This window comes from Bos indicus, chromosome 21 (genome assembly GCF_029378745.1).
Source record: "Bos indicus isolate NIAB-ARS_2022 breed Sahiwal x Tharparkar chromosome 21, NIAB-ARS_B.indTharparkar_mat_pri_1.0, whole genome shotgun sequence".
Lineage (NCBI taxonomy): Eukaryota > Metazoa > Chordata > Mammalia > Artiodactyla > Bovidae > Bos > Bos indicus.
Window position 1 is genome coordinate 54601487 of NC_091780.1, and position 13572 is coordinate 54615058.

The window sequence follows — 13572 nt, forward strand, 5'->3', positions numbered from 1 at the left end:
GGGACACTACGGACTGTAGCCCACCAGACTCCTCTGTCCATGGGATTTTTCAGGCAAGAATACTGGAATGGGTTGCAATGTCCTCCTCCAGGGGATCTTCCCAACCCAGGATCAAACCCACATCGCTTACGTCTCCTGCATTGGCAGGCATGTCCTTTGTCACTAGCTCCACCTGGGAAGTCCCAGAACCTCCCCTACCACCTTCATTTCTCTCTCTCCTTCCATTTGGGGGTGGTATGAAGAAGAATGGGGAAAAAAGATGCTACCTGCTTCTGATTTCTTGGCTTCTCTGCAGCTGCCACTATAGAGATTTCTTTCTTTCTTTCTTTCATCTCTTCAATCAACACATCTTTAACTGCATCTGTAGATGTTCTGAATGCCAAAAGTCTGTGAAGAAAACAAATGCAGAAAGAATTCATAGGTAAAAATGGTTGACATGGACGTTACTAGAAGCTGCATTTGTAAAATAACCTTCCCAGTCAGAACGACTGTTAACCGTTCATTTAACACAGTGACACAGAACACTGCATAGGCTACTGAAGACAGACAATAACACCATCAATATGCAAAGACATTGAGAAGTTTACTCTGGAAAGTGGCTGGTATAATATAGAAGCAAAATGAGAGGACATTAAAAAATAATAAGGTAAACCAAAACCCTTTGAGTCCACACCACTTTCTCTAACATAGGCCATGATTCTAGGTGGCCAAGAGAGTCACTAAATTTGTTGTGTGGTGCAAGTTCTAGAGGGAGCTTCACAGATGGCACTAGTGATAAAGAGTGAAAGTCACTCATAGGGTTGCAAAGAGTTGGACACAACAGTGAAACTGAAATAAGGCTCCAAGTTAATATAACATACATTTGAAAGCAATATAAAATAATGCACTGAGGAAAAGGAAGGCAAAGCAAAATACAACAGGAAAAAGAACAATTTATTCAATCAAAAATTAATCACAGAATATTTGTTGAACACTTACTATATCCAAAATATACATTTTTTACTTAAGTGCATTTTGGTTATTTCTCTATCACTATAAGAACAGAGAAGAAATCAGCAGTACCCTTGAGGCAAAGAAGTTGAGGCTCAGACATTTTTCCATGGCTACACATCTAGAAAGTTAGGTAGGGGGCATTCAAACTGACACTAAATCCCAAGATTGTTTTCAATATAATAACTTACTTTTAATATAAAAGGTTTCTTATTCTATTGATTGTAGGAACACAGGTTGAAAAATTATGAAATAGGGTGCCCAAAGCCAAAGAAGCTAGAAAGTATTTGATGCAAATGCTAAATGATCTTTCCAGCAACTTTAGAGGACATGAATAACATGGTTATTTTAGGGACAGATGAAGAAAATAAAATCGAGGTCAGTTAATACTTTCAATGAACATTTTCCATGAAGCGAGAAAGGTAATCACCAAGAGCCGCTAATGCCTCAAACAAATGGAAAAATAAAACAGTTTATAAATAATCAACAGGTAACATAGCTTCCCAGGTGGCACAGTGGTAAATCCATCTGCCATTGCAGGACGCACAGAGATATGGGTTTGATCCCAGGGTGAGGAAGGTCTCCTGGAGTAACAAACGGCAACCCACTCCAATATTCTTGCCTGGGAAATCCTATGGACAGAGGAGCCTGGCGGGCTATAGTCCATGGGGTCACAAAAAGACACAACTGAGTGACTGAGCGAGCACACACACACACACACACACACACACACCAGGATAAAGTATCCTTGGCTGATATAAAGAAGTATAAACATAAGAAATAGTTTCACTACAGAAACCAGTAATCCTTGTTTAAAACATTTCTCATTTTCTATTATTTCAACTATAATCTTTTCATACTTGAAAACAATTTAGACATTTTAAAGACGAGGCACTATTCAAAAGAAACTGGAAGGCCACAGCAAAAAAAAAAAAAAAAAGAAATGAGTACTCTCCTTTTGTGTTCTAGTTTTTTACAGTGTCTTACTTTGGTATCATTTTCTTTCCATCTTACTTCAGTACATCACACTGACAAATGATTAAGTTACAAAAATGAATTTAAAATATTTTTTAAAACCCTGAGAATTTTCTATTACAAGATAAATTACAGAGTTTAAATTAATCAAAGAGAAATCAACAAACATGCTCAATTTATAAGACAGAAAAATTCTTCAAAATTTTTAATAGAAAAGTAATTATCATTTTCCTTAAAGACTAATCTTTGTTATGTCCACACATAGAAAATAACTGGACAAATGAGGCAAACTGAAAAAGACAAACTCAGAACAAAAAACAAAAAAGACCTCTCTATCTTGAACATTCAGATAATTTATCAGGTTAGTTCAGTTCAGTTCAGTCGCTCAGTCGTGTCTGACTCTTTTCGACCCCATGAATCGAAGCACGCCAGGCCTCCCTGTCCATCACCAACTCGCGGAGTTCACTCAGACACAAGTCCATCCAGTCAGTGATGCCATCCAGCCATCTCATCCTCTGTCGTCCCCTTCTCCTCCTGCCCCCAATCCCTCCCAGCATCAGAGTCTTTTCCAATGAGTCAGCTCTTCACATGAGGTGGCCAAAGTATTTGAGTTTCAGCTTCAGCATCCTTCACTCCAAAGAACACCCAGGGCTGATCTCCTTCAGAATGGACTGGTTGGATGTCCTTGCAGTCCAAGGGACTCTCAAGAGTCTTCTCCAACACCACAGTTCAAAAGCATCAATTCTTCGGCACTCAGCCTTCTTCACAGTCCAACTCTCACATCCATACGTGACCACTGAAAAAACCATAGCCTTGACTAGACGGACCTTGTTGGCAAAATAATGTCTCTGCTTTTGAATATGCTATCTAGGTTGGTCATAACTTTCCTTCCAAGGAGTAAGCTTCTTTTAATTTCATGGCTGCAGGCACCATCTGCAGTGATTTTGGAGCCCCCCAAAATAAAGTCTGACACTGTTTCCACTGTTTCCCCATCTATTTCCCATGAAGTGATGGGACCAGATGCCATGATCTTCGTTTTCTGAATGTTGAGCTTTAAGCCAACTTTTTCACTCTCCACTTTCACTTTCATCAAGAGGCTTTTTAGTTCCTCTTCACTTTCTGCCATAAGGGTGGTGTCATCTGCATATCTGAGGTTATTGATATTTCTCCCAGCAATCTTGATTCCAGCTTGTGTTTCTTCCAGTCCAGCGTTTCTCATGATGTACTCTGCATAAAAGTTAAATAAGCAGGGTGACAATATACAGCCTTGACGTACTCCTTTTCCTATTTGGAACCAGTCTGTTGTTCCATGTCCGGTTCTAACTGTTGCTTCCTGACCTGCATACAGATTTCTCAAGAGGCAGATCAGGTGGTCTGGTATTCCCATCTCTTTCAGAATTTTCCACAGTTTATTGTGAAATGAGGACAAATGAGGCAAACTGAAAAAGACAAACTCAGAACAAAAAAAAAAAGACCTATCTTGAACATTCAGATAATTTATACAGGATATAATTTGTAGAACCTCATATTACCTACACAATTGTCCTTTTTCAGCATCTACACTAACTGAAATATATAAAAAATGAAAATGGAAATCAGCCCAATTGTCTACTCTGTTTTGAGAACAAAAATTAAGTACTAGGGACTTCCCTGGTGGTCCAGTGACAAGCCTCCGTGTTCCCAATGCAGGGGGCTTGGGTTCCATCCTTGGTCAGGGAACTAGATCCCACATGCTGCAACTAAAAGGATCTCACATGCCACAACTTAATTTAAAAAAGGGATCCCCACTAAAGAATCCTGCATGCCGAAACTAAAGACCCTGCAAACCACAATGAAAACCGAAGATCTCATGTACCACAGCTAAGACCCAGTGTAGCCAAATTAATTTTTTTTTTTTTCAGGTTCTCACAAGTGACATTTTATTTTATTTTTTTTCATTTTTTTTAATTGAAATATAATTGATTCACAGTGTTCTTTAGTTTCAGGTATACACCAAAATGATTCAGTTACACATATTATTTTCAGATTCTTTCCCTTATAGGTTATTACAGAATACTGAGTAGAGTTCCCTGTGCTATACAGTAGGACTTTGTTGCTTTTCTGATTTATATATAGGAGTGTATCTATTAATCTAATATCCCTAATTTATCCCTCTCCCTCTTTCCTCTTTGGGAACCATAAGTTTGTTTTCTATGTCTTTGGGTCTGTCCGTTTTGTAAATAAGTTCATTTATATCATTTTTTAAGATTTCACATATGTGATATCATATGTATTGTCTTTCTCTGACTTTTTTTAAATAAAGTATTAATACAACATGGATGTTGAATATGAAATATATGATATAAGATTGATGAACTTCAAAAACATAGCGCTAAGGAAAGAAGCCAGACTCAAGAGACCATATTTTAGATTATTTAATTTATATACACCAACCAGGATAAGCAAATCTTTGGTGACAGGAAGTAGATTTGTGATTGCCTTGGGCTGGAGGTTGGAATAGTGAGTCACTGAAAATGGACAGAAGGTTTCATTTGAGATGATGGAAATATTCTAAAATTCGATTGTGATGTTGGTTGCACAACTCGGTAAATTTACTAAAATTCATTGAATTGTACACTTAAAAGGAGTGAATTTTATGGTATGTAAACTATACCTCAATAAAGTTATTACACAAATTGTTTTGGTTCAGATGGTAAGGAGTCCACCTGCAATGCAGGAGACCCGAATTCAATCCCTGGGTTGGGAAGAACCCCTGGAGGAGGAAATGACAACCCACTCCAGTATTCTTGCCTGGAAAATCCCATGGATGGAGGAGCCTGGCAGGCTACAGTCCCAAGGGTCACAAAAAGTCGGAAACAACAGAGCAAGTTCACTTTCTTTCTACCAGATACCAATTTAAATTCTGAAAGAGTTCCTTTACCCTTTGCTAATATAAAATCAAAATAGTTCAACCAAACAAATTCTCTCCTGTCATTTCTCATGAGTATGGAGGATCCAATAGAGCAGTATTTTTCTCATTTTTCTCTGAAACTCTCCCTATTCAAATGAAGACAAAAATCTCAGCTGAAACCATTAGCCTCTGAAACCATCAGCTCTTATCCTCTTCTACAGCACTCATAAAAGCTTACAAAAGGGTTAAATTCAGGGGTGGGTCAAATTCTGAACTAGGAGAATGCTTACGACTAAACATGTCTGAGTGTACCTATAATAAATGTACTTAAACATAACTGCTCTCTCTTAAAGTCCTTTATATTTTGGTATATAGATACTTCAAAAAAAATTTTGAGACTGTGACTCATAAACTTACTTACTTAAGTTTTCAAAATTAGTGCTAATGCTTTCTTGAACCTGAAAAAGGCTTTTTTTTGGTCTCACTTTTATCTTATGGGCAACATCAGGTTGAGTTGGTCGGAGTCGTTAATGAGATCTCGCGATTTAATGGAGCAGTCACAAAACCAATTTGAGCAGAAAAAAGGTATGACAGTAATAGAAATGATTCTTCTTACCTTTGTGGTTTTAAAAGAAATGGGAAGACATGACTCCTAACAGCTAAACAGACTTGGAGCCTGTCCAGGACACCTGAGAAGAAAAAGACTACCACCTCAGTTTTAGCCTTTCCTGAGCACAGACAGGTAACTCTGAACAGCTACTTCCCCCTTCTGTGTTTTATCCATCCCTCCTGGTTCCAGCCCACCAGAAATTCAAGTCTGCAGTCACTGGTCTCAGTCCCACTCCATTCTCATACCTACACCTCATTCTCTGCGTTTACTTTTAAGTTTATCCTCCTCTTTCTTTCTTTTTTCCTTCCTTCCTTCTTTTCTTTCTTTTTTTTTTTTTTTTTTTTTTTTGAGGAAGGAAATCATACCTCAGAAAAGGTTTTCAAGAGAGGATAAATTTAAGTAATGCTTACATCAGGAACTTGGTCATTTATACTTTTGTTACTTTGCTATGTTCCAAAGATGTTACAATATATTTACTACAAGACAAAATAAAATTTAAAAGAGGAGAAAGTAAGAAAAAATGGGATGGAATGGGGGCCGCCACAGTAAGAAGATAGAAGAAAAATAGAAAAGTCAAGATAAAGCCAGAAATCAATTTATTACACAAAATGCACTCTATAAGGTGGAACCCAAAGTTAACAAAAAACATTTCCGGTAACCAACACAAGGAAAATAAAAACTGTTACGTATATCATTATTTTGACAAGACAGCAATAGGCCAGCTAAGAAAAGAAATATATGAGATAAATTTTTATTACAAGCAATATAGTGAATATCTTCAACAATAAATATAACAACAATGTTCATAAAGAAAATCTCAGAGGGTTAGAATAAGCATGCAAAAAAGCAGTTAACTATGTGCCTGGGAGAGTAATAAAGGTTGCCTAACGAGAAGTGAAATGGTAGTTCTAAAGAAACTCTAACATTCTCTTCCACTTATCACTGTCTTGTGTTTTCACAATAAAGAATTCTATAATATTGAAATCTGCATATCTTAGAAGTCTGCTAACCCTATTCTCTACTTGTTGCATGTTTGAGCAAGTGATTAATCAACTTTTAATCAACATTTCTAGTATTGAGAAATGTATTATTTTCCAAGGCAATCCACTTTTTGACAATTCTGTTTATTAAACACATATCCCTTATATTGAATCAATATGTGCTCCTACTCACTGGTCCTATACCTGGTTTCTGGAGTTACATAAATACACTTCACTGCCAGCCATGTGGTAGATAGCCTGCTGAATGTTTGTAGACAGCTAGTATGGTGCCCTGCCTCTCTGAGCTACATATCTCTGATCTCCTGTTTATAAAGAAACTAAGAAAATTCATTATGTGCAGATGCTCATCTTCTCTGAGTCAGCTAATACAATGAAAGAAAATTGTGTTTAAAAGAAGAAAAGAAGATATTGGCAAATAAGAGAGACAGCCAAGGCACATTTTATAAAATAGCCTTTAAATATCAGATTCCTGAAAAATTAAATTCTTGGGTTTTCACTTATAAGAGGATATTCTTAGTAAATAAAACATAAAATGCCCAAATATCCTTATTTGTATAAGCAATAGTCAATTTGAATAATTTTAAAAGTGAATTATTAAAGGATCTATTTTTCCTACATTGTCTGAAAAGGTTAGAAGGAATAATTTAGTACTAAATGTTTTGAAAAGAAAAGGGCAAAGCCTTTATTTAAAGGCTTACTTAAATTAGGATCAAATTTTGAGTGGAGAAGAAATAATTAAACTAGTGTTGAACTATATTTTTTAAGATTTATCTGTTCCTATATAGGAAGAATATTCTTTGAACCCAAAATGAATTTCTGTCATTTGAAGAGAAAAACATTAATTCAACCACTCTTACATTTACTCACAAAAAAAAAAAAACACATGAGTTTAACTATATATACCACCACCACAACAAATCTGAGAATTTACATTTATTTCTACTTTTTTTAATCACATTTCTGAATAACATGTCATGTGCAAGAAAAGAAAATGAACAAAGAGAATGTATCATCAAAATATTCAAAATGTGCAAGGAACCTCATTCACCCTCCAGTCCTCTGGCTTTTAAAGCTGCACAAAGGACAGCTGGATTGTCCAATAGCTCCCAGTGTCCACCCGTTAGGCTTTGCACACACAATCTGGGGATCACTGGATAAAAGGGCTCTTTTATCCTTTGGTGCTCACACCTCCCATCCCTTTACCTTGTCTATTGGTGAGTTGTTGGGGCTTATAATATTCTTATTTAGTTCACTCTGGAATGTGAAATAAGACTGTTATAAAAAGAATCCAAAAGAGAAATCAATTGAATGCTACCATGGAGAAAATTGGAAACTATTTAAAAGTGCCAAGGTGCAGAACCAAATCTGAGTGTCTATGATCCCTGACATTATTACAAAAGCAATCAGAGATCCATGACTCTTTTCAAATATAAAACTCTTTTCCTTAATAGTAATACTCAACTAGACAGTGATAAACAGAAGCATTAGTGAAAATAAATTAAATTATCTCATTCTTTGATAATGAATAGATAATAGTATCTGTCCAATTTGGAATCACCCAGCTTCACAATTTCTTAAGACTAAAAGAAGTGCTTGTTACTCTTGTACTTTCCACAAAAAGCATGCCTTGTTTCTTCTAATAGAGTTGTGAAGAGACTAAACCAGCTAAAAGTATTCATTCTAAAGTGAAACAAAGTATCACTAACACATTTTTTGGGGGAAAAAAAATAGAGTAAGTTTTGCTTCTTACCCGTTTCATTTAAGCAGTACTTTCCTTTTTACAATTCCCTGTAATATTTATCCTAATTTGTCCCCTCACTAATAACTTAGAAGATACAAATACTTAAACTGGCCATATAATGCTCTTAAATGCCAAAAGTTTTGAAGTCAGAAAAGAAGAAAGATTTCAACATATTGACTTAAGGATACTGCCAGTTTTTCTTCTCTATTTCTCATCTTGTGCTCTAGCTGTTCACTCACAATTCCCAAATCAATGAAATTATAATGGAACTGATTTCCACTTGCAACTCTATGGTTTATCTGTTAAAAAAAAAAAAAAAAAAAAAAAACCTCTTATTAATAAAAAAAAAAAAATTAAGTGTTTTTAAGGGTAAAGGAGATCAGTCCTGGGTGTTCATTGGAAGGACTGATGCTAAAGCTGAAACTCCAATACTTTGGCCACCTCATGCAAAGAGTTGACTCATTGGAAAAGACTCTGATGCTGGGAGGGATTGGGGGCAGGAGGAGAAGGGGACGACAGAGGATGAGATGGCTGGATGGCATCACCGACTGGATGGACAAGAGCTTGGGTGAACTCCGGGAGTTGGTGATGGACAGGGAGGCCTGGAGTGCTGCAGTCAATAGGGTTGCAAAGAGTCGGACATGACTGGGTGACTGAACTGAACTGAACTGAACTGAAGGGTATAACTAAAGAAAGCAGACTATTTCACAAACAGTCCATATACATAAAATATTCAATAGCTCATAAAGTCTGGGGAAAGAATAATTTTTAATCTCATATCATTGAAGTTTTCATGGGGACCCCATTCATCTTACTGCTTTCTTCCTTTTTTTTTTTTTTTTTTTTTATCATGTACCATCTATCTAGGGCTTTTCTGGTAGCTCACTGGTAAAGAATCTGCCTGCAGTACAGGAGACCCTGGTTCAATTTCTGTGTCAGGAAGATCCCCTGGATAAAAGATAGGCTACCCTCTCCAGTATTCTTGGTGTTCCCTGGTGGCTCAGATGGTAAAGAAATCGCCTGCAAAGTGGGAGACCTGGATTAAGTCCCTGGGTTGGGAAGATCCCCTGGAGAAGGGCAACCCACTCCAGTATTGCCTGGAGAATCCCCATGGACAGAGGAGCCTGGTGGGCTATAGTCCATGGGGTCTCAAAGAGTCAGACAAAACTGAGCAACTAAACACAGCACACGCCATCTATCTAAGTATTTAAATTCACGTTTTCTCCACAAACCCTGAAGGCTTGGTTATCACCTTGACCTCTTTGTTATGCCTGCTGAACATTATAGAGAAAAAGTAGAGGAAAGGAGAAAATGAATTCACATTATCTCCTTTGATTGTAATAAAAGAACTCTAAGGAAAGGAAGGAGAGAAGGACAGCATTATGACCATGTCCATTTCACATGGAGAGGAAAACTCGGAGGTCAAGAGACTTGCCCTCTTGAGCTAGAAAGCTGCAGTCAGAGCCAGGGCTAGAGTCCCTATCTTCTGAGCTCTAGTTTAGCAGTCATTCCATTTTACCATGTGTCTTCTCTATACATTTCCAAGATCACTAATCCCCATTAAGTTTCACATCTTTCTCTTCATCACAAAGCAAAGGGAAAATCTGATTTGAATCAAAGTATGAAGAATCTGAAATATTTCATATAATTTAAGCGTACATACTTTCTTTAAGTTTCAAAAGTCAGTTACGTTCAGATACAAGAGAAATAAATCTACTTTCACTGTTTGTACTTAAACTTTTGAAAATTATTTCTTCTTCTGTTTAGACATTATTTAAAATATTGGAGTTCCTGATATGTTAGTAGTTACATTTCTGTTCTTCACCTAAAACTGGCCATTTCTAACACACCGCCACTGAAGTATTATCTTATGAAGTATCTTATGACTGTGAACACAAACCCTGAACTAAAGCTGAATATAAAGGTATCGTCCATGTTCCTCCTAAATGAACAACCACATTCGTAAAGCACGTTTCACCTATGCAACATCAATCAACAATATCAAAGAGAAACACGGCTCATGTGTACATATACATCTTCATTTTGGTGCATATCAAGTGTTTGCGGTACACATGAAGTTTCCTGAGGCTTGTTTGTTTGTTTTCTAAACTTTTTCTTTCATATTGGGTATAGCCAATAAACAATGTTGTGATAGGTTCAGGTGAACAATGAAGCGACTCAGCCATACATATCTACATGCATCCATTTAAAAAAAAAAAAACTATTCATCAACATTAGCAACCTTAAACTATAAAATGCTTGAAAGTTTTAATCTGCAGTATCCATGTGCTGCCAGGACTGGCACTACCAATAAGCAGAGTCTCAAACCCACAATATCAAATCTTTCTCCTTTTTATTGTAATTCACAGCTTGATCAACCAGAGAAATGTGGCTTACACATTATTATTCTGCACAATCTCATCAACTTTATCCTTCAGCAATGACCTTATGATAAGAAACTAAGCCCTTTGAAATAGCATTTGTAATTAATCCATTTCCATAAGATTAACATGTCAAATATCACAAGAATACATGTAACAGCCTTCTGAAACTTCAAACCCCCTGGTCCCTTAAAACCATACTAAGTATTATCACAGTGTAATCAGCAGAAAATAAATTACTAGGTAACCCCTGTGTTTTATGTTCATTCATTTATTCATTCATCCAACAAACATTTATTAATATGTCCATGCTGCACACACCAAACTGCCAGAGTCTAGAGAAACAGAGAGATAAGGCTAACGTGTGATTTTGAAAGCATTCACAATTTAGAGAGTAATACAATCTTATTTTTAAAAAAATAAGCTACTCCAATGAGCTATAAGAGATATGAATAAAATCAGAGGTCTTAGAAGCATAGATTCAGGAACATCTCTACACACATAACAGGAAATATTCCAAGTAGAAGAAATAAAGTGCTACATACAGAAGCATGACAATTATGGTATTTCTGAGAATAACAAGCAATTCAGGAGAAACATGACAAACCATCAACACTGTATCCCTCTTCCTTCCAAAGTATTAGCAAAGGCGAGACTCTACCAGAAGAGTGGCAGAGAACAAAGCCAGAAAAATAGGCTTGACACAGTTTTTGTATGGCCTTGTACATTATGCTAAGAAGTTTGGAGAGGATTTTTTAGGCTTTATCAAGAGGCTAGGAAGCCACTTGAAGTTTCTAGCAGAAAAGCCACATGATAAGAAACATGCTTTAGAAAAATACATGTTGTTACTGGTGTACAGAACGGATTGTATGAGAAGAAACTGGAGATACAGAGACTGAGTAGACGACTACTGAATTAACCCCAGCAAAGTTTTGAATAAAAATAGCACTGTTGCTAAGGTGGTAGAGAAGGAGAGGTATTCAAAGTGAAAGTCACTCAGTTGCGTCTGACTCTTTGTGACCCCATGGACTATACAGTTCATGGAATTCTCTGGGCCAGAATACTGGAGTGGGTAGCCTTCCCCTTCTCCAGGGGATCTTCCCAACCCAAGGATAGAACCCAGGTCTCCCGCATTGTAAGCGGATGCTTTACCTGCTGAGTCACAAGGAAAGTTTAAGCATAGACTTCAAAGTTAATTAACAGTGAGTTAGTAACTGCGACAGATGGTAAGGGGGAGAATAATACCAAGTTTTCTGATTTAAAAAGTTATGTGAATTAACTACCTCTGAGGTTGAAACAGGAGGGAAGGGGCCAGGACACAAAATTTCAAAGAATGATAAAAGCCATAGGATATGACAAAGACTGGTTAGAATCAACTGGGTCCAAGATAGCAGCATATTTGACTTCCGGTGGACCTTGAGCCTCACTTTACACCCATTGTGCTACATTAGCATACACTAAATGACACATCACCAGCATCGTGACACTTCTGAAGTCAACCATCAAAGGCCAAAAAGTGAGTAGTGGAAATCCCCACCCTTTCCCCAAAATAATTGGACTAAACCTCACATTCATTCGCCTATGAAATTACCCAGCCCATAAAAACTCACCACGTCAAATTTCAATGTTCTCTTGCCTACTGAGATGTCCCACACTCTGTCTGTGGAGTGTGTTTCTCTCTAAATAAATCCACTTCATACTATCATTTCATCTCCGGATTCTTTTGTGATGAAGCAAGAGCCTGAAATTCACGAGCAACATCTTAGAAAAGCCAGCCAGGAGAACTGGGTAAGCACAGCTTCTCTGCTACTGTACATCCCACCAAGGCTCTCTGGCTCTCCTTTTCTCTCCTTCTTTTTCTTATTCTGTTGCCTTTTCAAACAACCTCTCACCTCCCTTGCGCTTAAGAGGTGCTGCCTTACTCTGCTGGAAATGGGAAAAAGAAATCTGGCAGGCATTTTTCAACCTTGTCACTAGGTTTTCTGCTTCTTACTGTTACATATGCACAGGGAATGACAGGGAACTTTTCCAGCCATCCTCCCAGTCAGCTAGGGACCCAGACCATAGGATTTTTCCCTCAAGGTTTCCCTTATCCACCATTTAACTAACTGTTAACAGGTCCAACTATGTAAAAATATAAAATACTGCCTTACTTGGCGTTTGTGCCATGGTCACAGAGACTGCAATCCATTTGGAAGCTCCCTCACCAGCTGGAGATCTGTGCTCATGCCCTCAGGATGTAAGAGGGCTGGCGGGGGATGGTCCAGTGCTACGCGGTTGGGATCAAGGGTGGTGGAAACATCCCTCATTGCCCACCTCCTGGTGTTTGTCTGGCCCCATCCAGGGCCACCTGACCCCACCCCCATCCCACCCTGTTAGGGAGGGGCAGGCAATTCAAGACAGGTGGGTCTCGCACATTGCTGCATCCCAGGGATACATGACCCACATTTGCTGTGCTCGCCTCCCCTCCAGTCCTACAATCGGGAGTGTCCTTCCAGGGTCAGAACCCTCCATCCCCCTGGCTACAGTCTCAGTGCCTCTTGCCTCTGTTTCCATGTCCATTCATGTACCCAGTCCCACTGCCAGCTAGTGGCTAGCCGGAGCCGATGTGTGGGAAGGGGCAGGGGAAGGGTGACGCTGAGGCCCAGGGGTGCTGCCCACAACAGGGAAGGGAGAAGAGAGTTGTTGTTGGTGTTGTTGTTTTCCCACAGACCATCTCTCTTAATGGCCAGTGCCTGTTTTCCAGAATTTAACCACCTTTTTAGAGAAAAAGACTGGAACTTTAAAAGGTCTCAGAACCATGAGGCTGTCCATTCCAGGGGAACATTTCCCAGAACACAGGGATTAATCTATAGAATCTATAAAGAAGTCTTCAGGAAGGTCAATCATCCTGGATTACTGCAGATGCAGGATAGGACATAGGCCCTAGGAGGCTGGGTCCTGACCACATGGGCAGTATCCACCCTCACTGTGGATGAAGTCAA

General features: G+C 38.2%; 1 long non-coding RNA gene across 1 annotated transcript in view; it reads right to left on the minus strand.

Moving 5' to 3' along the window:
- LOC139178235 (uncharacterized) overlaps positions 1–13572 on the minus strand; it is a 458013-nt gene that overhangs the window by 235086 nt on the left and 209355 nt on the right. The window contains exon 2 of the long non-coding RNA XR_011562681.1: positions 267–387. This is a non-coding gene — a long non-coding RNA (uncharacterized lncRNA). The remainder of the gene's footprint in view (positions 1–266; positions 388–13572) is intronic.